Genomic DNA, 26,519 nt, shown 5'->3' with positions numbered 1-26,519 from the left:
CGCCCAGCTAATTTTTTGTATTTATAGTAGAGACGGGGTTTCACCATGGTCTCGATCTCCTGACCTTGTGATCCTCCCGCCTCGGCCTCCCAAAGTGCTAGGATTACAGGCGTGAGCCACTGCGCCCGGCTAGGAGCAAATATTTTATACACAACACTCACATAAAATATATCTCTTCTAAAATCTCAGAGTCCTTTTAGGATCTTAGTTATTTTCTTGGGAATCAAGATTGCAAAATAAACGACCTTTGGATAAGTGAAATATTGAACTGTTTGCAAAACTATCTGAGAACTATTAGCAAAATATAGCTTATGTCTAACTTAAACATATTTCCCAATACTAAAACTCAGCCTTGCAGTGTAGGTGACTTTTAAAGTCCAGATTATAGAATGCTTGCTCAAAGAGAAAGATGCTATTCGAAACATATATAAGAATACAGTGCAATAGGCGAAATGAAAGCCAAATAAATAATTTCATGTAATACATAGTAATGGAGAAACGGGAGAAACTGAAAATCTTCCTGGTGTGTAATCAGAAAAATGATCTTTCAATGAAAAGATACTATATAAAATATAATGTATCTGTAACAGGAAATTTTACTCCTCCCTCTGGGAATTAATTCCTCTACTATGCCGGTATTTGGGAAGAAGTGGTACGATAGATAGTATACCACAGTAATGAATTTCTCCCAGTCTGGAGGGCAAGTATGTGGTGTGTGTGTGTGTGTGTGTGGGAGGGGTGGAGGAGTGTGAGGTGAAGAAAAGGTAAGTGAGCAAGAACTCAGCTTCGTCATACAAACAGACTAAAAATGTCTAGAACCCGTTGTATCACTTCCCGTTTACTTCAACCTAATTTTTTTTTTTTAAACTCCACGATCTCTAGTTGTTTCTAGTGTAGAAACAACTAGAGAGTATTGAAGATACAATATAACCCTAAACACTTGGGCATAAACTCATTCTTGCCTGTCTTTCTTGTTTATCGTCATAGTCTTTTTTTTTCTTATATGAAGAAAAATCTACAGTTTGCCACAAATATTTGATTCACTTTTATAACAACATAAAATGATAGAAGATAGTACTGAAATTGAAGTTGATTCTAAAGGAATACAAATCAAAATAATGTTCCGGATGGGCTTTTTGAAACATATTACACAATATCGAGATAATAAGACAATTCTTGATCTGCCTCACTAGGAGCCTAAAGTGCTATGCAAGCAGCATTTTCCCAGTCTCAGTGCTCTCTCCCCACCATTCATCTCTCACTAGCATTTACTTGGGGGCTTTCCGAAATGGTGTTTCCTGGCCATACAGGGTATCTTCAATTTGTATTTACTCCATTAAAAATAGTAACACATTTTGTATCAAACAAAGTCCTCATAACTTAGGTTGGGCACATACTATTTTTTCTTGACTGGAAATAACTAAAAAATGAAAATAAAAAGAAACGTTAGATTCTTAAAGATGCAAACAATTGCTCTAATGAGTAACAAATATTGAGAATTGATGTCCTGAAAGATCGGGCTCATTTCCCTACAGCTGAGGCACCAGCTGGTCTGACTTAGCACAGTCTGCGAATCAATGTCATTGTTTATATTTGCAGGGATGTGGAGAGGAGAGCAAGAGGATAGTTTCTGAGAGTCTAATATGGACAAAAGTTACAAAAACATCAGGTTCCAAAGGCAAGTAGTAATTCCTGATTATATTAGTTAATGATTCTCAGGCAAAGAAAAGTAATTGTTGTGCAGTCTATGACATTACAGCAATGGTGACAGCTCTACATATTTATCTCGTTGAAATTTTTCAACTACTCTGTGAGTTATTAGATGTCAGCAGTCCATTTTACAGATGAAGGAACATAGGCTAAAAGAGTATCAGTGACTTAGTCTAATGTGACAAAGTCAGTAGCCACAGAGCCAAGATTTGAAGCATCATCTGTCTCCTTTTAAAATTTATATTCATTCTCCTCTAATGTTATTTCTAATCTTAACACTATTCTTTATCTTTGTTTACGTTAGTCCTAAATCATGCTGCCTTCTAATCTCATAGAATCAGAGTAACTGAATGGACTTCCTAGAGAACCTGACTCTATCCATTAGGGTTAGATGAAGAGAGAACGGTCATATAGCTGCCATTATAATGGTTAGTAACTGTTGCAGAATCCCTAAGGTGAAATTATTTCAGTTCAAATAATACAGAATTATGGCAGATAATTTGATTTTTAACAATTTTTTAGAAATAAAACAAAAACCAATGCCGTTATTTTCATTTTATGATCAACAAAAAGGGTCACATGCTAGAATAACATTCATCATGCTCTAGCTAAAAAAAAAAAAAAAAAAAAAAAAAAAAAAATTCTTATACCTGAGTTTGCAATGACATCTCACTTTTGAAAGAGATCAAGCACAGTTGGTCCACAACTGAAGACCACAAATGGGGGAAAAAATGGAGTTATAAGTTTCTGTCACCTTTCTCTTCAATCATTATTATAGAGGGCTCCAAAAATTCACATAGATTACACATAAATGATTTTTTAGTTTGTGCTATTATTTATTGAAGGGATAAAAATTTATCATAACTCTTACTCAGACTCATAGGATATCAGTGATGAAAATATTTTTGGGCATTTTCTAGTCTAATTACCTCCCCCTACAATGTTTAAAACAAGGAAACAGTGGCTCAATGAAGTAATGTGGATTCATAGATTAACTTGGTTGTGAGTAGTAATTAAGTTCTGAGCATTTTTCCAAGGAACTATCTATTATGAACTAAAAATTGAAAAATGACCCATCATAGGATTTCTAAGCCATCTTGGTGACACCTTAAAGAGCAATACTTCTTGACATTAAGTTTTGCAAGACAGTATATGTCTACAAATTGTGGGAACTACATGCAGGGTTAAATATCCTGGACAAATAATACTAGGGTTAGAAGATGACATTTAGGTTCTGGGTTACAAAAGACACTTCTGATTTACACTATTATCCTCAGGGAATGATTAATAGCATTTTTTTCTCTATCAAAAGTTTCTTGGTTTAGGCAACAAATTTTATCATTTCACAAGTTACCCTAGTCTTTGTTATTGGTATCTATAGTTATTTACCTAGATATGTAACATCAGTTATTAAAGGAAAAATGTCATTGTATAGGAGAGCTTAGCCATTACTTTCAATTTAGTGTGAAGAAATTTATCAAATCTCTTTTATCTGATGCCTAAACTATAATTGATTTTTTGAAAGAGTGGGATGGCAGAACAAAAGAACACTGGCACCAAAAGGCCAAAAATATATAAATAAGTAAAAAAGAAAGAAAAATGGGATGAAGAAAAATGAGAAAAATGTTCACCTGTCTTCCAATTTTGCTCATGGATAGTCTGGATTATAGGTATACTAGGACTTTTCATTTCTATTGAGAAAAAGATCAAGCAATGTGAATTAAATAGGAGGGTTTTAGCCTTGAGCATTAGGGGCAAATGGCCTGTAAAAGGTCATGTGAACTGCCATAAAGGAAAAATCATGGGCATTTACTTGACCTTACACAGACAAATATATGTACGTGTGTGCTATTGTATACAAAAATATTCACTTGAGATGGTTTCACAGAAGGGGAGAGAACCAAGATGAGCCATTGAAGAGTTTTAGAATTCAATCATAAAAGCAAATTGAAAAAAACTCATAATGATTTACTGAAAATAAGATAAGCCTATGGTAGCTGTTTTAATTGAGTGCATTTGGCAGGGAAAAATATCTTTAACAGAGCCAATAAATTTAAAGCACCTTATATTCACTCCTCCCTGTCACAATAAAGATAATTATTTATTTATTTAAAGTTAGAAGAAATGAACCTGTTTTCATCTTAATATACTCCACATTATGCCTGTATAAGGAGGAAATCCATAAGTCATAGAGAATCAAAATGTTGCTAGGGTTTTCTGCAGATTTATCAAGACAAAACATTTCTCTAACATTTAAGGTTGGGAAGCAAATATTTTGTTCAGGGAAACTACCTCACAATTCTAGTAGTTTATGGTATGAATCATTATTTTATAACACAATATTTCAATATTTCCCCATGTAATTAAATTAGCAAATACATTTTATACAACATAGGATATAAGCTAAAGAGTGATTGGCATAAATTCTATTCCTATGTTACAATATAACTACTTTGCTATCTCTCTGTTTATCTGCCAAGAAAGTAGTTATGATCAGAAGGGTTTAGCACATTTACTCTGATGTGACTATGACACATTTTATGCTTTTATCAAAATATTTCATATACCCCATAAATATATAAACCTACTATGTTCCCACAAGAATTATAAATTAAAAATTAACAAAAGACAGCATTCCATTTCACTAAAATTGTGACGTTAACTCAAAGTGTTTTTCTCTTTTATTAAACTGAACACAAGGCATGAATAAAATTATCCAGCTATCTCTGCATCACATGCATATTGTTAAACTATAGAAATGGTATTATAAATTGGTTAAAAATGATTAAAATTATTGTTTATACAAAATTAATCCAAACTAACTCTGCTGATAAGATACAAAGGCAAAGTGGGTGGATCTGTCCTAGTAATAAAAATAACTTAACCCTAGCTGACTCTTAACCTCAGCTCTTTCTTCTTTCAAATCGTATACTAGAGTAGCGTACAACATAGTAAAAACAATATTGACATGAGAAACTTAACAGATTCGGCTTTCCCTATGATGAAAGGCTTATAACATATTTTTTAGTCATTGGAATTCTTCTTTGTTAATGCTGAAATCATATATCTAACATGAACCACAATTCCTTAAATACCATAGCATGCACTTTCTCCTTCAAAACTTAGCTCATGAGACTGTTGCTTGTTTGAACAACAAACTGATTAAAACTAGAAAACTAGAGTAAAATTGAAGAAGTAAATATTTTTATTACATATTATTTATTTTGTATTATTTTTAATGAGTAAAAATTGGTTGATCCACTGGAATTTTTTTAAAGAAGTCTAATTCAACACAGTGCTTATTGTGGTCATAGATTGCAAATAAAAGTCTCATAAAAATTAGTCTTTCCCTTTGAATCATATATTAGAGTAGGAAAGAACATAATACAACTGTGTCGACATGAATAACTAACTGATTCTGCTTTCCCTGTTTGAAAGGTTTATAACATATTTTCAAGTCATTGAAATTATTTCCAATGCTGAAATCATACATCAAAATAATATACAAAATATGCAATATTGTATTACATTCACAATGCATTTTGTTAACAACTTTAAAAAAATAATCAGGAAAGTAGCAGAATGGAAAGCTCAAAGCCCTTTTATCCATCACAGAAAACAAACACTAAAATAAATAGATAAACTTATAGACTGATTCATATAATTTAATAGTATCTCTGATAGTCAGAAATCTACAGAAACCAAGCAAATGCCCAATCAAGAAAAAGCCACATTAAAAATGGTAAGAAATTTCATAGTGTTTTACTTGCCTTTGTCCCATTCTTTATCCTATGTAGTGCTTCACAGGTGGAAGATGATGGCCCAATACCCAGTTCCCTCACTTGGGCCAGAAAGAGCAAAGTAGATCATATTTGCAAGGTTATAACCAGTGTGAGCACTGCCAAGGCACTGGTTTTTCACCCTCCTTACTTGGAGCTCAGAAGAGGAAAAAGCGGCATAATTTGGATCTTAGGCTAGAAACCATGTAAACCAGTGGCATGCATGCAAAAACTACAGGACAGAGGGGCAGTTGCAGGTCCACAGAAACCCTAAGGTAAGAGATTATTGGGAAAATAATACAATAGAACATCTAAGGCTCCAAGAAGAAGCTGAGTTGAGACTCCTTGAAACGTAAAAGGGTCTGTGAGTGACATCAGCAAGTTGTTAGATTAGAAAGCTCTAGGCCCTTGTTTACCCACAGAAAGTTTAAACACGAGAGACTGACTAATACAGGTTTTTTAGGAGCTCTGGAAAGCAATCACAGTTCTACAGTGTGTATAAGAGAGAAAAGCATAAACACATGCCCAGACAGAATATATGCTCAAAAAAGGTCTGAGAGGACTTTATGTGTTCATAGTACATTGATTAGTAAGTTTTCCGCTGCACAGAGCCAGTCTGCAAAAACTGGGAGATGTGGTCTCTTTTGTAAATGACCAAATTTCAACAAAAATATCATAAAGCATTCAAAGAGATACGGTAATATGGTCCATCAAAAGGAACAAAGTTAATCTTCAGAAACTGTCTTTAAAGAAATGCATCAGCCTCACTAGATAAGACTTTAAAATAATTATCTTAAATATGCTCAAAGACCAAAAGAAGAATGTGGAGAAAAAAATTCAAGGAAGTAGAGAAACAATATATAAACATAATTAAAATATTGATAAATATAGAAGTCATAAAAAAAGAATGAAGCATAAATTATGGAGTGGGAGAAATACAATATCTGAATTGAAAATTCACTACAGCTGTTCAACAGCAGCCTTGAACAAGCAGAGAAAAGAAACAGTGAACATGAAGAAAAGTCATCTAAAACTATTATGTCTGAAGAGCAAAAAGAAAAAAGAGTAAAGAAAAGTGAACAGAGCAGAACATAAGGGACTTACAGTAAACCAATAAACAGAGCTGTACACATTATAAGAATCCAAAAAGATAAAAGAGAGATAAAGGGGTACAGAGATTATTTGAAGAAATAATGGCTGAAAATGTTCCAAATTTGAGGAAATGCAGGAATCTATAAACCCAAGAAGCTCAACAAATTCCAAGTAGAATAAAGAGATTCAGAAGAAGAGACATTACAATCAAATTTTTGAAAGCTAAATATAAGGAGAGAACATTGAAAGCAGCAAGAGAAAGAACACTAATCGTATACAAGGGATCCTCAATTAACCTATCATTGAATTTTTCAGTGGAAATCTTGCAGACCAGAAAGCAGTAGGATGATATATTTAATGTGCTAAAATAAGAAAAAAAAAAAAAAACCCTGCCAACCTAGAATCTTGTATTTGGCATAAAGCTTCTTCAAAAATAGGGAGAAATTAAAACATTACCAGACAAACAAAACTGAGACAGTTAATTACAACTAGACTTACTGTGTATGAAATGCTAACAGGAGTCTTATAACTTGAAATGAAAAAATGGTAGGCAGTAACTCAAAGTCATATGAAAATATGAAATTCTCCAGTAAAAATGAACACAGGGACAAACACAAATAACAGTATTATTTTAATTTTGGTTTGTGACTTAACTTTTTATTTTCTACAGGATTTAAAAAAACAAATGTATAAAAATAATTATAAGTATACGTAAAGGAATACCCACTATGTATAGATGTAATTTGTGAAATCAATAACATAAAGAGAAACCGGGTGAAGCTCTAAAGCAGTAGAGTTTTCCTGTGCATTGGAGTTAAGTCGGTATGTGAAAAAGCTCTGGAGATTGATGTTGGTGATAGCTGCACAATAATGAGAGTGTATTTAATCCTACAGAACTGTACACTTGAAAACTGTTAAAGTTGTAAATTTTTTGTCATATATATTTTACCACACTAAAACAAAGAAAAATTTATTTGAATTTTGCTAATTCCTGATAATATGGCTTCATAGGCAATCATACCATAAGACAACATAGTATTAAATGATGCACACACAAATTGTCTCAACAACATATCATCCAGGCTCTCACACTGGAAACTAATAGTACTGGAAATAAATCAACCATTACATAGCTCACCAGAGGAAATGCCTGGGAAAGTGATGGAGCTGTCACACTTGCTGCATGGTTGAGAGCCCTAGGCCCTCTGTCAAGATCATGCTGCCCTCCTGGATCATTTTCATGCCTGTTGCCCATGTGCCATCCCTAGTTTCAAATGGCTTAACAAATAATTAGTTTTCCCAACACACAAATCGGGTGGGCAATCATTCTCTGCAACAAATTTTAATCATCGCCATTCAGCTGTGATTCTACTGTCATAAGATAGGTTGGTACCCAATGAAACAGGACAAAACTTGGTAGATTCTCATGTATTAATTAGCTAATGGGAAAGTCAAAAAAAATAGATGTTGAATTTTAAATTAAATGGGATTGCCAGACTTGCAAACAATTAATGACATAAGGTTTTATATGAATTATATATATAATTATATATATTACATATATGTAATAACAATATACAAAATATAAGAAATATACAACATACATTACATGTAATTTTCTTTATATATAATATATATAATTTTCTTTATATAATAGGCAATTATAGGTTTTTTAAGCCTTGATTATTCATTTAGTGGAGGCGAACAAAGTTACTATGCTTCTTAATGCCTCTTCTAAATGTCCATGTACCCTTTTAACTTAGAGGAAGGAATTGTTGATCTTGTATAGCAATGCCATCTGTCTTTGTTAATTTTCTGTTGCTAAAATAGAATACCCAAGACTGGGTAATTTGTAAAGAAAATAAGTTTAGTTGTCTTACAATTCTAGAGGCTGGGAAGTCAGAGTGTATGCTAGCAGTTTCTGACATGGGATTTCATACTGTGTCATAACATGGTAGAAAAACAGAAAAGCAAGAGAGTGCGTGTAAAAGAGACCAAACAAGAGGATGGCCTTACTTTAACAGCCTGCTGTCTTGGTAAATAATCCAGTCACTTGAGAGCAAGAACACACTTACTCCCTCAAGAATTAACAGGATAAAACAAGAGTGGCATTAATCTCTCTCAGTGACTTAATCACATCTTAAAGATCCAACCTCCCAACGCTGCTACACAGGGAAATCACATTTTTCACACGTGAATTGTGGGAGACACACTCAAACAATAGCACCATTCTTACCAGTTATAGCAAAGTTAATTAAAACCACAGTGGGATACCACAATATACCCAATAGAACAGCTAAAACAAAAATCTCTGATAATGATTACCAAGTGATTATAAAGATATAGAGCTACTGGAACTCTTATACTATGTCAGTGGGAATACAAATTGGTATAACTCTTTGAGAAAGTAGCATCTATCTATCAACAAGCTTTTAAGCCACATAAACACAATTACACAGCAAGAGAAATTTTCACACACATGTCCCAAAAGATATGTATAAATACATAAGGTCCAAAATCTGGTCATGATGAAATACATTGAAAATTAAACTATTGCCACACATAGGAATCTCATATACACAATATTGAGACCAAGAGGCCGACATAAAACAAGTGTAAACACTATTATTACATTTATGAAACTCAAAAGCAGGCTAAATAATCTATAGTTTTAGAATTCAAGAAAGGGGTTGCCTTTTGAAAGAATGGAATTTGTGACTTGGAAAGAAAAAAAGGGCCCTTGCAATGGTGTTGATTATGTCTTATTTCCTAATTTGAGCGGTATTACACAGTGTTTTAGACATTCTGATAATTCATTTAGCTATTCATTTATGATTTGCACACTGTTCTTATGTATGTTTCGATACAAATACTCGCTTAACCTATGATACAGGGTTATTTTATATACCAGAAAACAGAAGAGACTAAAGTTGAAAAAATAAAAGTTACTTCTTATTCCACTAGTGCATTGACTTCAAGTCTTTTATTTTTTAATACGTAGGTTCACACATGAGTAATTACTCAGCATTGGTAGTTTTTCTAGGTTAACACAGATTATCAAAATATGTTAAGGAAATCAAGAAAATCTTGAATAGACCAATAACCATAGAAGCATGAGAAATTAAAAAAGAAACTATTAGACCCAAGATAATCTTTGTCTAAGTTTACTATTAGGTTGTCCTAACACTTAAATAACAAGTAATTTCCATGCACTACAAAAAATCTTAGACCACAGCAAACAATTTATTTTTTAAAAAAAAAAAACAAAAAAAAACCTTTCCATTTATTTCTTCAACAAGATTTTTTCCCTTGCAATTGTGGAATTAGTGCTTCTTTTTTATTTATTTTGGTCTCTTGTTTTCATAAATAATTACCTATACATTTGTTTCTGTTTTCCATACTGGTCATATGTTTTCTCTCATTGTTTTTACAGTTTATCTTTGCCCTCTGCAGTTCTGAAGAAACTGAGTGCTCCTTCAGTTTCCTTTGCACAAATCTGATTCTGTTCTTTGTTGCCTCCAAAGACAGATATCATTCTTCTGTAACATTTTGGTTACTTTTCAATTGTTTGTACTTTAGTTTATCCAATCTCTGTGTTTTTTATTTCTGAGTCATTCAATGCATACGCAAGGATGGAAAACAATTTTCTAAAACATTTTTTCTGGTTTCTGTATTAATTCTTGCTTTACATATGCTTTTCTTCTGAGATTTTAATTTTTCATGTCAAGTAATTACTACTGACAACCAGTTTTGCCTTAATGGTTTTGTTGTTATTTTTTCTTTACTGATCTGAGATTGTGACAAAAATCTATTGAAGTGTAGGATTTTCTAACAGACAAGTGACAAGATTGACCATTAGCCCTTGGTTCTACTGATAACTTGTTTTTTTTTTTTTTTTTTTTTTTTAGCAGAAACCTTCTCAGCTTCACAGTTGAAGAGCAGATTGTTATGAAAAAGCTCAGGACCAAATTCCAATGAGTAGCAAGCATTCTATTAATGCAATTTTTCTAGAATGTTGGTAGATGGTTCATCATCTTTCCCCACTCTGTGGTCTTCTCACCTTGATCTGATAACATCTCTAGAGCCTCTCTCTCTCTCTCTGTCTCTCACACACACGCACACACACACACACTTGTGAGCATGCACACACTACTACTGTCTCTATTTCCACTATTGTAACACCTACAATGCTTTTGGGACTATATCTCTCTTTCCTGGGACATAATGCATTACTGTAAGTTCTTCCTTCCTTTCTTCCATTTTCAGAGGGAGCAGAAAAAGTAATCACCAAATAAATACAGATGTAGAGGCATTGATTGAAGAAAGGTGCCCATGTATGACTGCTTAATTTTCTGAGTGATACAAATCTTGGATCTTTCAGTCAGGGGGAAGAAGCATAGAGTCTCTCTACATTACTTAAGGTCATAGGTTTTCTTTACTTCTGTTTGTGAATTTCAATTTAGCAATGTAGAGTCTTCCCAGAAACTAATAATAGGTTGACTGAAAGTGTCAGTTTTGAATATTATCATAAAATGTCATCTTTCTGTGGGCGCTTACAGCCATTTTAAGCTAAATCAAGCACTGTTAAGCTGGTAGAACTTAAAAAAAAATACTTATTTCTGACATCTTAAACTATGATAAAAAACATTCCATCAGCATAATTTTGAGAAAAATTCAATCTTCCTTTAATGTTTACTCACAACCAAAAGCTATTCCCGAACATCTGTGTAATATTACTTTGACACAGATGGTAAAATAGTTATTAATAAAATGGCACATGTAAATATTTGGATCCATTTCAGTAGAACTGAGAAAGCCACAAAATCATCTTACAAAGTAAATTTTCATTGCTGACTCAATGTGCATTTTACTTTGCACCCAAAAGTGCTGCAATTTTCTTTGGTAGTTTTGAAATAACAAGTAACGTTTATTTTCAAGCCCCTTCAATGTAGCGTGGAAATGAGTTCGTTTTTATTTCATAGCAGGCCAGGATCCACCTTTATCTCTCAGAATTGTACACAGGTTGGTATACTGCTTTGAACTGACAAGGTCTAGTCTCCTAAATAAAATTTAACTTACCTTTTCAAAGAATAAAAAAATGAAAAAAGAAGAGACATAAAAAAAATCTTGAGAAAGTTTTTCAAAAACACAACACATACTGAATTTTTACGTCTTGATGTCTTATAAATCAATGTAGAATAAGTCGTTCCTACAGGCTTCCAAATGTTTCCCCCAATTTTTTAATGTCAGTTGTTTCATACAACTCTTTTATAATTTTTGTCATTTTTCATTTTTCTTGCACCAGTTTCATTTTAACAATTTGGAAGTTGATCTTCTTGTCCCTTGGACCATAAAACAGGTTTGTTACTGTGTGTTCAGGAAGCCAAGGCTACTATGAAAAGACCTGGACTAGGAGATGGAAAACCTAGACTGAGTGTTACACTTGTATCACATGAGTTTTACCAGTGCTGTATGGTCAACTGTCACCTGTCTGTATGGTCAGGCTGGTGTCAATCCGCAAACAATAACTGGTCTGCATCATGAGGATTTATAGAGATTGGGAGAAAGTATGGAAAATGTTATAGAAATGAGGTAATTTGTTGTTTGTAGAATGAGGATAAATAAGAATAAAAATATAAATCTGTATATTTTCTATCTTCTTTTTATCATTTTTTTCTAGCAATTAATTTTTAGTAATTTTACAAAAACATTCAATCTGCAATGCATAAAAAATAAACTGACTCTTACTCACAGAGAGTCTGAGAAGTACTGAGCTCTAAGACATCCAGAGAGCCAGTTAATGTCTCACAACCTGAATTTCTTTATCTGTAAAAATATGAATAATGAACTCCACTCTGCATTTTTTACAGAGTATGTGAAAACTAAACACAATTATGTGTTCATAAGCTGTCAATAAATATAAGGTCTCATATAAATATATAGTCATCATATATTAAGTAATAATTATTTGTGAAGTAGCATGGTGTCTCAGCTAAAAGAAGCCTGGCATATATTAGATACTAAAGGTTTTTTGACTTTATAAATAAATACAAAAATAGAAATTTTGGCAATGGGTACAATTGTATACAAAATAACTGTCTCATGGAGCAGCATATGATTTAAATGCAAGTCACATCATCTGTTAATAGCAAACTTTCTTCCTCTATAAAACAAGGATAATTATCACTACTAATTTCAGGTTGAGGCAAGGAACAAATAATACAGTAAAGTATTTAGTGGTTAGTACTTGTACATGAAAAGTATTCAGTAAGTATTAGTCATATCTTTAAGTTCTTTATGCTAAGAAAACTACTGAATTCTTTATATGCAATGTCTTAGTTAATTCTTATAAAAATTTAACCAGATAACTATGATAATCTCCATTTTAAAATAAGGAAACTAAGACTCAATGTCAGCAACTTCCACAGTCCTACACAGCTACTTTAAATCCATGTCTGTCTATAAAAAAGTCTGGTCAAGTTTCCCACAGAATACCACCTCCCGAAAGTCTTCCAAGTCATGAGAATAAATTTCACAGTCTTCATTTTAGAAGCTTTCTCATTTTTATTTATAAACTATGAAGACTTCCTGCATAAGACACAGAATCAACAGATTGCCTGAAACAGAAAAAGGGACCCACTTACCAGTTTGAATTGTTGGGTTCTTCATGCTGGTGGTGGCCACTTTTGGTGCTCTGCTCTGAGCTTCTTCTCATAACCCTATTTCCACGCTGCCAAAAAATAGGAAATGAAAAGAAAAATGACACTCGCTTGCTTCAAGAAGGATTTTAATATATTAATGGCCATACCGATAATAATTAACATATACAGTATTTGTTTTATAAATGAAAGAAACACAATAGGGATTAATTCACTTCACGTGTTTGTGATTTTTCCATTTTGAAGGTAAGTATATTGTTATGTTTAATTGGAATTCATAGAACATAACAATCTATTGAACTTAATCACTAAATTATCTTCTCTTTTATTAAATAGATGAATAAAGGAAACTCATGTTTAAAGCCATTCATATATCTAAAGATCTGTGTACTGAAACTCCAGAAGGCAAAATGGTATTTTGTTATAAAGTAATGAGGAGAAAACAGAACGGAAGGAGAAAAGACTTGCTGTGTCAGTAAACCTTCCATTTCAAAGGTTAAAATTTGACAATGTGGTCAGCATGCAAGTCAAAGATTATTCCATGTGGTTTCAGTATTTAATATATTGGAAAAGTCAAAAATAGTGATGATTAATTTATAAAGGAAAATTTAAACGCAATCAGTTAAAAACTGTAATCTGCTTTTGGAATTGTAAAATTGTAAAAGGAAATGAGATGTTCTTTTCAGGGTTAGAATATGACGTTTCCATTTTCTTGATCAATCATTTGCTTCTTACCCTATACCACACCAACTCCCTTCTGTGACCCACAGAAAGAGAGAAAGATAAGTTGGCAGAAAATAGTAGAAACAATTCTAAGATAATTTTCATTCACTCAAAAGAACTATAATGAGAAAAAAATGCTTTCTGAAAATTATTAGAATGTCAATCACTTTCCTTTAAACTTCATATTTACATATCAGATTTCCTCCATGACACTGCCACTTTTGTGACCAATGATAATGGCAATAATTACGTATTGTTTACACTGTATCAGGAACTGTTCTTAGCATTTTGGGGTATGATCTAATTTAATATTTACAACAACCCTGGAAGGCAGGTGTTATTAATATCCCTACTTTTAACAATGAGAAAAATGAGGTGCAGTTTAAGTGAACTATTCAAGATCTGCAGCTAGTAAAAAAACAGAGTAGGATTTGAACTTTTTCAGAACCCATTCTGATTTTATTTTATTTTATTCATTTTTTATTATACTTTAAGTTCTAGGGTACATGTGCACAACATGCAGGTTTGTTACATATGTATACATGCGCCATGTTGGTGTGCTGCACCCATTAACTCATCATTTACATTAGGTATATCTCCTAATGCTATCCCTCCCCCGTCCCCCACCCCACTACAGGCCCTGGTGTGTGATGTTCCCCTTCTTGTGTCCAGGTGTTCTCATTGTTCAATTCCCACCTATGAGTGAGAACATGCGGTGTTTGGTTGTCTGTTCTTGCGACAGTTTGCTGAGAATGATGGTTTCCAGCTGCATCCATGTCCCTACAAAGGACACAAACTCATCTTTTTTATGGCTGCATAGTATTCCATGGTGTATATGTGCCACATTTTCTTAATCCAGTCTGTCATTGATGGACATTTGGGTTGGTTCTAAGTCTTTGCTATTATGAATAGTGCCACAATAAACATACATATGCATGTGTCTTTATAGCAGCATGGTTTATAATGTTTGGGCATATCCCCAGTAATGGGATGGCTGGGTCAAATGGTATTTCTAGTTCTGGATCCTTGAGAAATCGCCACACTGTCTTCCACAATGGTTGAACTAGTTTATAGTCCCACCAACAGTGTAAAAGTATTCCTATTTCTCCACATCCTCTACAGCACCTGTTGTTTCCTGACTTTTCAATGATCGCCATTCTAACTGGTATAAGATGCTATCTCACTGTGGTTTTGATTTGCATTTCTCTGACGGCAAGTGATGATGAGCATTTTTTCATGTGTCTGTTGGCTGCATAAATGTCTCCTTTTGAGAAATGTCTGTTCATATCCTTCACCCACTTTTTCATGTTTTTTTCTTCTTGTAAATTTGTTTGAGTTCTTTGTAGGTTCTGGATATTAGCCCTTTGTCAGATGAGTAGATTGCAAAAATTTTCTCCCATTCTGTAGGTTGCCTGTTCACTCTGATGGTAGTTTCTTTTGCTGTGCAGAAGCTCTTTAGTTTAATTAGATCCCATTTGTCAATTTTGGCTTTTGTTGCCGTTGCTTTTGGTGTTTTAGACATGAAGTCCTTGCCCATGCCTATGTCCTGAATGGTATTGCCTAGGTTTTCTTCTAGGGTTTTTATGGTTTTTGGTCTAACATTTAAGTCTCTAATCCATCTTGAATTAATTTTTGTATAAGGTGTAAGGAAGGGATCCAGTTTCAGCTTTCTACATATGGCTAGCCAGTTTTCACAGCACCATTTATTAAATAGGGAATCCTTTCCCCATTTCTTGTTTTTGTCAGGTTTGTCAAAGATCAGATGGTTATAGATGTGTAATATTATTTCTGAGGACTCTGTTCTGTTCCATTGGTCTATATCTCTGTTTTGGTACCAGTACCATGCTGTTTTGGTTACTGTAGCCTTGTAATATAGTTTGAAGTCAGGTAGCGTGATGCCTCCAGCTTTGTTCTTTTGACTTAGGACTGTCTTGGCAATGTGGGCTCTTTTTTGGTTCCACATAAACTTTAAAGTAGTTTTTTCCAATTCTGCGAAGAAAGTCATTGGTAGCTTAATGGGGATGGCATTGAAACTATAAATTACCTTGGGCAGTGTGGCCATTTTCACGATAGTGATTCTTCCTATCCTTGAGCATGGAATGCAGAATCCATTCTCTTAATCTTCAAGGTATTCTACTACCTTTCAAACTTGACCCAAATTGGACTCTTCATTTTCCTCATATACCTTCTTAAGTCTTCCCCCATTTTCTAGGAAACTGAAACATTTGCCTTGTATTCAATCCAGAAATGTAGGCATCTCCTTGATAACTTTCTTTTCCATGTGATTTTACAGGCTAATTATAGCTAAAATCCATATAGTTCACTCCAATACTCCAATTGAAGCCACCATCATCTAACCCTTAGAATATAGCAAGAGCTTTCCACCTATTCTTACTGATCCCACTCTTGACACCTTCTACCATACATTAATTACATAATTCAGAGCATAAATCATCATTTTACTTCTTCAGTTAAAATTCTTCAATGGCTTTTTAGTGCACATGGAATAAAATGCAAGCATCTATCGTGGCCTACAACTTATGACATGAGCTGGCTGCAGCCGATCTCTCAAATATTACCATAGATAGTCATTTTCCATTTTGCCACCAACTCATTCTCTAATAAGCCATGGTCTTCAGCAACTAAGGACTTTGGAAATCAACCCTGGAAGGCTCTGAGACTGGATACTTTTCATCCTACAGGTCTCAGTTCAAAAGTCACTTTCTCAAAGAAGTTTTCCCTGACACACAAGGAGTCCTTCCTTCCATCATAACCTACAGTCATGTTTTAATTTATTTGTTTAATTTTCTATTATCTCTCCCCTCCTCACTGAAGAAACCAGTAGCTGTCAAATAGCCCTGAAGTAAGCTTGTAAAATGAGGCATCAGAATGATTATTTCAGGACATATATGTTGGTTTTATTTATACAAAAAAACATTTATATGTGATTTTCACTAGTAGCATTTTTTTTTCTATCTGAATCATTCTGCTAAAACATATGCAGCCCTCTAAGCTTTGTTTCTGATTTTTTTTTTCCTCGGTTTGATTTAAAGCATTACTTCTCAATCTTAAAGCAAATATGAGTTACATGGAGATTTATATGCACATTCATCAAACTGCATATTTTTCATTAAGTGAGTCTAGGGTAGGGCTGCAGAATCTGTATCCATCACATAGGTTACTCTGATGGTGTTGATCTACTCACCACACTTTGAGTAACAAGAATTCAGAAGATAGATCACAGTTTTAGATGGTTTCAGAAAGATTCTTGAATGTTTCCTATTGTATATTTCTGTGTGTTTGTGTAGGTTTTCCATGCGCAAAAATATTAGTATAACAATAAGGTTTTTAAACGTACATTTTCTTCTTCAGACAAACATCATTTCTGTGAGATCAACAATACATCATTAAGTAGTTAACAAATCATACATACTTCTTCTCTTACTTACTTTGTAATTTGTCAATAATTCTGAATAAAGATTGTCCTTGCCTTGAAAATAAGTGTGCATCCTGATGTCACATAATGCAGATACCCTTAAATTTAATAACACATATAATATATAAAATACTGGATTTTTGTAATTGGCCAATATTTGAGATAACTTCTGCATTTTTCTGTGCTTTGTTCTATATTTCTGATTCCTTTCACAGTATACATTTTAGCTTTCATTTGGGAAGTCCTACAATACAGTGTGCTAAATATGTATGTTCATATACTTTTATGTACTTATGTTATTTCATTTAATTGATAAATTGATGGAATTAAAGTTAGTGGTAGTTATTATTTTGGGCTCTTACTAATGGCAACACACTGTATTAGTGCTTTGTATATATTAATTATCATTACAAAAATAAACTATTAATACCTAGAGACAGAATTTTGGGATGGAGGAATTATTTCAAGCATATATGTTTTAAAAGTGGCAAAAATGATATTAAATTCAGGTATGCTCAGTCTTGTTTTTATAATCACGGGAAATTTAGTTTTTTTAAAGAATCATATCTCTGCTAGAAGATATTTTAGGTAGCCAATTATATTACCAGAGAGAACATAGGTACTAGCTCTGTATTATATACTTTATAAAAGGAAAATATGCCAAAATAAGAAGTGTTTGTGAAAGCATAGGAAATGTCATTATAAATTTTACAGAATATTTTTTCTAGTCCTTATTTCCAAAACTTAGCAAAAGATCATTTTATTGTTAAATATTACTGCCAAAGATCTTTCTGAAAGCATAGGTTTTAATCAATGTTGAAAGAATGAAATGAAATAAGTAGATGTTTAATAATGGCCGACCCATGTAAAAAACAAATGCTTATGTCTGACATATTTTTTCATTTAAGAATGATAGACCCAGGTGACAAGAATATGCTTATTTCTTACTTGTCTTTTCAGCAAAATTTCCAAACAACAATGTATTTCAGGACCATTTCTCCAGTTTCTTTAAAGAACACTCATTGGTCCTATCTGTAATGATTATTTCTCCCATATGAGTACCATACTGAAGAATGTCTTAACTACTAGACCCATGTCATCTGTGTGTGTGTGTGTATGTGTGTGTGTGTGTGTGTATATATATATATATACACACACACATTTTGAGAAAAACTTAGAGTTACTTCCTAAGCAAAATTTCAACAACCATAATAAATTGCTAATATTTGTTTTGATAGATTATTTAATGCTATGATTTCTGTGAGGTTCATTTACATCTACAAAGAGTTGCTATTTTAATCATTGTAGGTCAATAATGATTTCACTTAGATTCAATTACCAAAACAAGAACTTTTAACAACACAGGAAAGATAAGGTATTTGCCCAGTAGGTTAGTATGGCTCCTTTCTGAGAGAGGTTTAATAAGAGCTGGCCAGTTTATTTTCTTCATTATTTCTGAGACCCACCTTATGATTTTCTTTGCCCATATGTTCAAATGCTATCTTCAGTAATTTCTCTGAAAGGGAACACTTAGGTGCCTTTATAATATAAAGCATCTTGACTCTGATTATATTTGAAAGCCAGTTATTCGAAGAAATTTATTCTTTTTCAAGAGCAGATGGGAACAGGCTCAAGGAATCCATGGCAGAAGACACAAACATGGGAGTAAAATGACAATAGTTTGGGTAAATTTCTGATAGGAATAAAGAGAAAAATAAATTGTAGACTGAAGTGTTTGTTGGAAGGGAAAATAAGATTAAAAATTAAAGGGGGAAACTATTGCCAGGAGGAAGAATTCAATAACTGTAATATCCTTGGATTAATGTCTTACTGGAATAACTTACCACTTCACCTCGCAACTGGCTTCTCAGATTTCAGTCTCTTTCTTGTTCAGGTCTACTCCTAAAATGCTTCCAGGCTTTCTATCCGATTTTCTTACTTTATTTTACTTTTAATTTGTTATGTTAGTGTCCTATCTGTCCTTTCAGGCCTTGATTCCCTTTCATAACTTACAACTTTATAGAAGGTTAATTGACTTTCCTGAAGAAACAAAAGGCATTGCTACTTCTCTATTTCTATGACTCCTACCACCTCTTGTCCCTTACTGCAACAATTTCTTAACTAAGTCATCTGCCTCAACAACAGCCCTGCCTCCTTTTCATACATCAATTTTGTTCCCAATTTCACCAAACTAAATTCTCTAAACCCAAGCTATAATATTTTCAACTCATTATCAAAACATTTCTCAAGCTCCTCTGTGTAATACAGGATTGGAGAATGGGTATGGAGCCCCATTTCTAACTCCAAAGCCTGGGCTCAAAGTCTTTAAATGTTTTTGATTTACCTTTTTGGACTCATTTCCGATGTGCAAATTCATAATGCAAAAGTGTATTGCAAATAATTAAGATCTTCATAACTGACTAAATTCATGCTCAGAAAAAAATATGCAAAATAATTATTAATATCCATATTTTGTAATTAGACAATTGAAACATGGAGATGTTATGGCTACTCTAAGCCTTCAGTTAACCTAATAAATAGGAGGAACCAGGCCTTCTACCTCTGCAGCCTATACCCGCCAAAATTTATTTGTCCTCTAATTTGCATGATTAGTCACTTCTTTAAATACTTTATTTTCCTTTCTCTGAAGACAGATTTGTGCATATTTATATTCAGAGGAACATTGCTTTCAGTCTCTTTATTTTCAAGTATTTATCACCTTCCAAGATCTAGATCAAATACTAACTCCCTCTGTTACTGTCAACTGGAAATGCTCTCTCCCTCCTCTGTATAAGTTTTTACTGAATTTCTCTTACAGTGGTTCTATCTTCTGCCATTTTTTAAGTTACTTGTGTATGAACTACTTCTCTTGTTTATATATAAGCTTTTTATTGGGCTGAGAATGTTGGCCCATCCGAGGTTATGAGGCTCAGTTAGACACATTTTTAAGAAAGATTTTTCTACCTAGCCCATGTTGCTCTGTTCCAAGATAACTTTATCACCTTGTGGTAGTTACCTAAATTGCAGGCACATTGTATAAGAAGAATTAAACAGTCTCAAATACTAAATTTGCACTTCAAAGCCTAAAAGGTGGAAGGCATTGGAATCCCATTTCAGCTATACTAGTTCAGGATGGGTAGATTCATTTAATGTAAAACAACTTTTGTTAGAATTAAGATTGTTTCTCCTTAAGTGTATTGTCATCATTTGTCTAGATCTTCACTACTATTGAAAATCTTGCTGATATTCCTATCTCCAAAGCAATGGACTATCTGCTGATAAAGTGTTTATTTTGTGTACTGCAGGCATTTTGGAAATAGCTCTCGGATCAAACTAAATGAGTTCCAGTATAAATAAAGAACTTAAGACATTGCAGGTGGCACTCAGCAAGACATTGGTGTGACAGCTAGAGATGCGGTGTGACCCTCTGTAACTGATGTTTTGTACTGAGTGCAAGGTCTAATAAAATGAGTTCCATCATGGAACTTGTGTGCTCATTGAAATCTATATTAAACCTAAATATGAGGTTTAACTGCTGCTTTAGTGACAGGAAAAAAAAAAAAAAGATAAAAACCGAACTGTAACTAGGATGGTAACTTGAGTCACATTCAGGCCTTAAAATAACTGTTAAATATGTACTTTCTGTTTTTATCAAAGTGAGAAGTGAAATAATATTTGTATTATATATGTTGTCTCTAGGTATATGAACATCTAGGTCATGGCATTACTTCAGATATACTGAAACATGATTTACTTTATTTATTCTAAAACTTATGGCACACTTTACAGTTTGATTCATTTTCTAACATTTTCAAAGCTGTAGTTCATTAAATTACACTTGTTTCATATAAGCCACCCAGAACATCCACTGTTAACCTAAAAAGATTGGGAGGAAAAGGGTTATTTTAAACATATTCTATTTCCTTCATGTAGATCGATGAAGATGGCTTCCTAAAGAACTACATTTTCTCACTGTTGCAGGAAAAGCTTTAGATTATGGTAACTTAAGTAGAGAGAAAGAAATACTACCTCAATACAACAGGCTAAGCTTTATCTACAGCCTGGGCATTTAATTAGGGGTTCTAGTGTCAGCAATAGCTTCCAGTAGCAAGGTCTTTTTCAAAGTAACCTTCACCTGAATGAGGTGAGTAAGAATTGCTGATGAGGTTAGACTATCATCCATTGGGAATAGGCTGATGACTCAGATAATTACACAATCTTCAAGTCATAAGTGATTCAGGTTGTCCAGTCTATCTCCCACTCAATGTGGGGTATACCAGCTTTTGTTGACAAGGAGGGCCCATAATGTGGTTCTCTTGGCACCAAGAATGGAGCTTGAAACAGCAGCTCCAACTGTTGGACAAATCTGTTTATATAGAGTGGAAGGCTTGTACCTGTCATACATTGGTCCAAGTTTTGCCCTCTAGAGCTATTCAAAATACACAGAATCCCAGTTTCATGAGGCAGCTCTTCAAGTAATTGAAGGAAGTTATCACTGCCATGAAGGGATATAGAGCATCTTTCAGACTCAACATTACCACTTTCTTGTATACAAAATGACAGCCACATTTCTCACATGGCATGTTTGTAGACACTTCACTATTCTGGTCACCCTCTTTTGGATTTACTTCAATTTGTCAATGACTCCTTTTAAAATATATTGAACACTGTGTGACATTTCTGGAGCTACTAGCAAACATGGAACACCATGAGAATAATAGTAAATTTATCTGGCTTGTGACTAGTGACAAGGTCTAAACTTAAATAAAATTTCTATTTCTCAAAAGTGGTCAGAGAAGGAACTATTACAATATTAATGGATTGAAAATTCAACTCTAAGTCTGCTGGTGTTACAAAGTAGTGTCAGAGAGAGACATCGTCTACAGAGTGTAGTGAGCAACCTACAGACAACACTTCAATCAATTGTCTGTTAAGTCTCCAAAATATTGAACTCTGAGAGGGATGGAAAGAATATCTGTTAGAGAAAGGACATCTAGGTCATGACTCTCCCCTCAAACAGCTCAGTAAACTTGGACAAGTAAGTAATGCCTGTGGTTCTCAGTTTCTCCATTATCAAGTGAAAGCATTGACTAAATCATCTCTAAGATTCCATGTAAACCATAATATTTCCTGGTAAGGGATTTCAATGATTCCCAGCTTCTTATTTGTCAGAAATCATTCTAAAATCCTGTCTTTGATTACAATTTAGACCAAATTTAAATAGTTTTATCTTCAATAAAAATCTGAGAAAAGTGCTTCTCCAGTTCCTCCAGTCTTCCTACTTACTGGTTCATTGGCTGATTCACTCAGCAATTTACTTCGTTACATACTATGAGCACAGCACAGTGCATGGCACTCTGGATGATACAAAGTAATATCCACCACAGCTCTTTCTCTTGAAGAATTTATAGTCTAGTTATGCAGATATACCTATACTATAACCTAGCTAGACTATAATATGCTACAATTTAAAGTGTAAAAGTATGAGTATCAAGTAAACGATAATGACAATAAATAATAGTGGAATCAGATGAGAGAAAGCTCATTACAGCCTGAAGAGATGAAAAATACTTCGTGAAGGATATATAAGGAGACAGTAGAAGTTGATGAAGTAGGATTTTGAGAGCTGAGAGAAGGAATTATTTGTGTCCTGATAAGATAAAGCATATTTTTTGATAAAGAGTCTTCCATTGCTCTAGAAATTATGTAGCCACAGCATGAAACAACCCTGAAACATGGTTGCTGAAACCAACCCCTTGTATACCTTTCCACCCTGCTTAGTTAGCATTGATACAACCATCAGTCATTTGACACTCCTGTGGGGCCTGTGCAGCTCTGTAACTATTAGGAGACTTAAGAACAAGAGGGGATATTTACTTTTGGGTTCTAAAATATACTCAGAAGATGTAAGTGGGAAAAAAAATCTTGTTGGCAACTGGCTTTGGAGGAGGTGACTCTGAGCTGTGTGACTGCTAAATCACTGTTCTTATTCTTGGTGTTTCTACTGACTGGTATGGTAGAGGTTACTTTAATTATGGAGCCAGGTGACACAGCTCGAATGACTAACTTTTTTGTAGGAGAAAAGGCACACACTTTCAGAATTAATTTCAATTAGTCTGAAAATACATCAATTTAGTATGGATGAGGAGAGCTGAGGATATCCTTCCAATGCTGATTTGAAATCCAGCACATCCAGACTATTGAGTGTTGTTTACCTCTTCTAATAATCTGCTTGAGAGTAACATTAGCTGTTGTTTGGCCTAATCATTTTCTTGAAGACAACAGGCACAGCAATGACAATTGAAAGATTCTGTGTGGCAATTTCTTACACACAAGAAAAGTAAACGTAGGTCGTTATGTTTGGCAATTTATGTGTTACAAATGAGTGATAGAAACTAATAGGTGGTCAGTAAATATTTAGTAAGTAATTGAAGTCTGACAAAAACTAGGATTGCTTTGTGTTATTTAAAGAAAATAAACATTTATTCCAATCAAGAAATTGTCTCCTAGAAATTTTCCCTGGTGCCTTATCTTTCCCAAAGAAAGTACATATACTTACGTATGTTCCTGTGCATATGCACATGTGTGTGCATGCATGTATGGGGTGTGTATGTATTGTTTTTCTATTGCTCAGATTTCCTTTTAAAAAGGTATTCCTCATGTACAGGAGATATCTAGTTCTGTTATACTGAATACTGCTCTCATTCTATGAGGCCTCCAAACAAATGAAACTTTAATATAAAAAAAATATTGGGTTGACCCTCCTTCAACTCATGAAACACAACCTCATGTTCTTAAAAACAAAAACAAAAAGAAAAACAAAAAACAAAAAAAAACACTAAATGGAATTTAAAAAACAATAATAAAATAGTCATATAAACTCACAATCTATGACTGGGTTTATAGGACATACAGCCAGACTCTCTTTTGTAGGATGCTTGCAGTCCCTCCATTAAGGGTGCTGAGTTATTTGAGACAAAGAGAGAAAACATTCAAGAGGCTGAGTGCCAAGCAGAGATGGCAGGAGCAGTTCCAGAGGAGGATGGCCTCAAGGTAGAGTGAAAGAAGGTATGGAGTCAAAAATATATCCCCTATATAGAGTAAACCATAGAAAGAAAAAGTGGAGCTCTGCTTTGGATGGAAGAAAACCTATATAAAGTTAAAGGTACTCAGTAATCTAACAGACAATCTTGTAGAGACAGACATTGGTCCCCATGGTGCAGGAAACTAGCTTCTTTTCATCCTCTGTACCTTTCCAATAGCAGGTGGTCTTCTAAGAGTTTATAGAACACTGAAATCTTTTGATAAATATTCTTTTAGTATGCTTTTCTCACCACTGTGATTTGGGGAATGCATTAAAGAACAAATTGATATTTTCAATTTCTTCTCACCAGGTATTTCTGGAATGCAGGTAAGGTGATTTAGCATAAGCCAATCTTACTTGAATAAGCCTGATATTATCATTTTAGAAACAACTAGATAGAGTTTGGGTCATATGCATAATAACTCTTATGCCAAAAATTTTAAGGAAATTTATCTAAAAACTATTGAAAGTCACATTTATAAGAGTCAATTAATTATAATCAATCCTCCCATGAAACATCCTCTACTTCTTCTCAACTCACATGAAATGTGTTGGAAATGTCAAATTTCCCAATGAAAGGTTGAATAAAGTGTACACAAATACCCATAATATACCCAAAAGAAATACTAACACAAACAGCAGCATAAATCTTTATCTTTTCTGCACTGTGACACCTTAGACCTGAGAATGCTGCTAGCTATATTCAGACTTGATCCTAATTTATTGCTGATATGACATAAATGTTAAATACAGCTGCATCCATTAACCCAAACTCATTAATTAGAAAGTAAAATTACGGAATATTTTTTCAGCTTAATTTGCCAAGATGCTCTCAGTCAACACAGGTTAGGTGTTTGATGAGGCTTCCCAGCTTTTAATATGACTCATAACGGATAGATCAAAAGCCAAACAAAACTGAGAAAACAATTAGCTATTTAGCCTATTTAAAAGTATACACACATGTATACTCTGAAAAGCATGCTTTTAAAGTATAGCCCTGCTGACATCTATTTTGAATATACACACATTCTTTCTTGCCAAACCAAATGACAGTCATTTCACTAGGATAAAAACATTTCTTCCACTTTCCCCATGGAGGTGATTTTGAGTAGCAAAAAAGCTACATGAGTCATAGGATAAGAATTTCAAGTGCTAAAAATTAACATGAATTCTTAAAGTTTCTGTGCTTGTTAATGTTTGGCAAATAATTGGGAGTGCCTGCAGAACTCTGAAAAGACATTAAGAAAAAAATTTAAAGAGATGTAATGAAATCCCACATAAATAGGGAAACTTACTAAATACTTTAGCAAAGAAACACTGACGCAAGGAACTGAAATCTGTTACCTTACTAATTAAATAATATAAATAGATCCAACTTCTTCACAGAATCATCCCAAGTGAGTTATCCTAAGACCATTAAGGCAAGATAATATAGAATAGTGGTTAAAACACCAACTCTAGAATGAAACCTTCAGTTAAGATCTTAGCACTGCCATTAATTGTTTATATATTAAGCAGGTTATTTGACTTATCTAAGCCCACCTTTTCTCATTTGCAAAATAAGGAAAACAGCAGCACATATTTCATGTACTTGTGAGAATCAAAGGAGATTTTTTGTGTCCTTGGAACATAATGAGTCATATATGTAGTTATTTTTAATTTTGCAAATATCATTATTATTAAGTAGTATCTCCAAGTATAAAACCTCAATGAAAGATTTTTCTAGAAATAATTTGATCAGCGCTATCTTAACATGATGATCCTTGTTGTACTAAATCACAGTTCAAAGTTAAATTGTAATGTTGCTTGAGTTAATCATATTACTTGCTGTCATTGAATTGTGTGGTGGTGAATCAGGCTGGATAAATATTGCTCTATAAATGTTTGACCAATAAACAAATACCTTATATTTTGTCCAGCGTTTTGAAATTTACACAATGTTTTGAAATAAATTATTTTTATTTGTTTAGCCAATGCTATCGAGACCAAGGCTTCAAGAACTGCAAAGATGTTTAAAGGAAGCAAAAAAAGCTTAT

At 33.6% G+C, this 26,519-nt stretch overlaps 1 protein-coding gene across 1 annotated transcript in view; it reads right to left on the bottom strand.

Moving 5' to 3' along the window:
• The window catches only part of LINGO2 (leucine rich repeat and Ig domain containing 2), a 743,357-nt gene that overhangs the window by 487,419 nt on the left and 229,419 nt on the right, over positions 1-26,519 (bottom strand). The window contains exon 3 of the mRNA XM_015117575.3: positions 13,226-13,311. The gene's annotated coding sequence lies outside the window, so the exon portion shown is untranslated. The remainder of the gene's footprint in view (positions 1-13,225; positions 13,312-26,519) is intronic.

This window comes from Macaca mulatta, chromosome 15 (genome assembly GCF_049350105.2).
Source record: "Macaca mulatta isolate MMU2019108-1 chromosome 15, T2T-MMU8v2.0, whole genome shotgun sequence".
NCBI lineage: Eukaryota > Metazoa > Chordata > Mammalia > Primates > Cercopithecidae > Macaca > Macaca mulatta.
The sequence above is the reverse complement of the archived record's forward strand: the minus strand, read 5'-3'. Positions and strand labels throughout refer to the sequence as shown.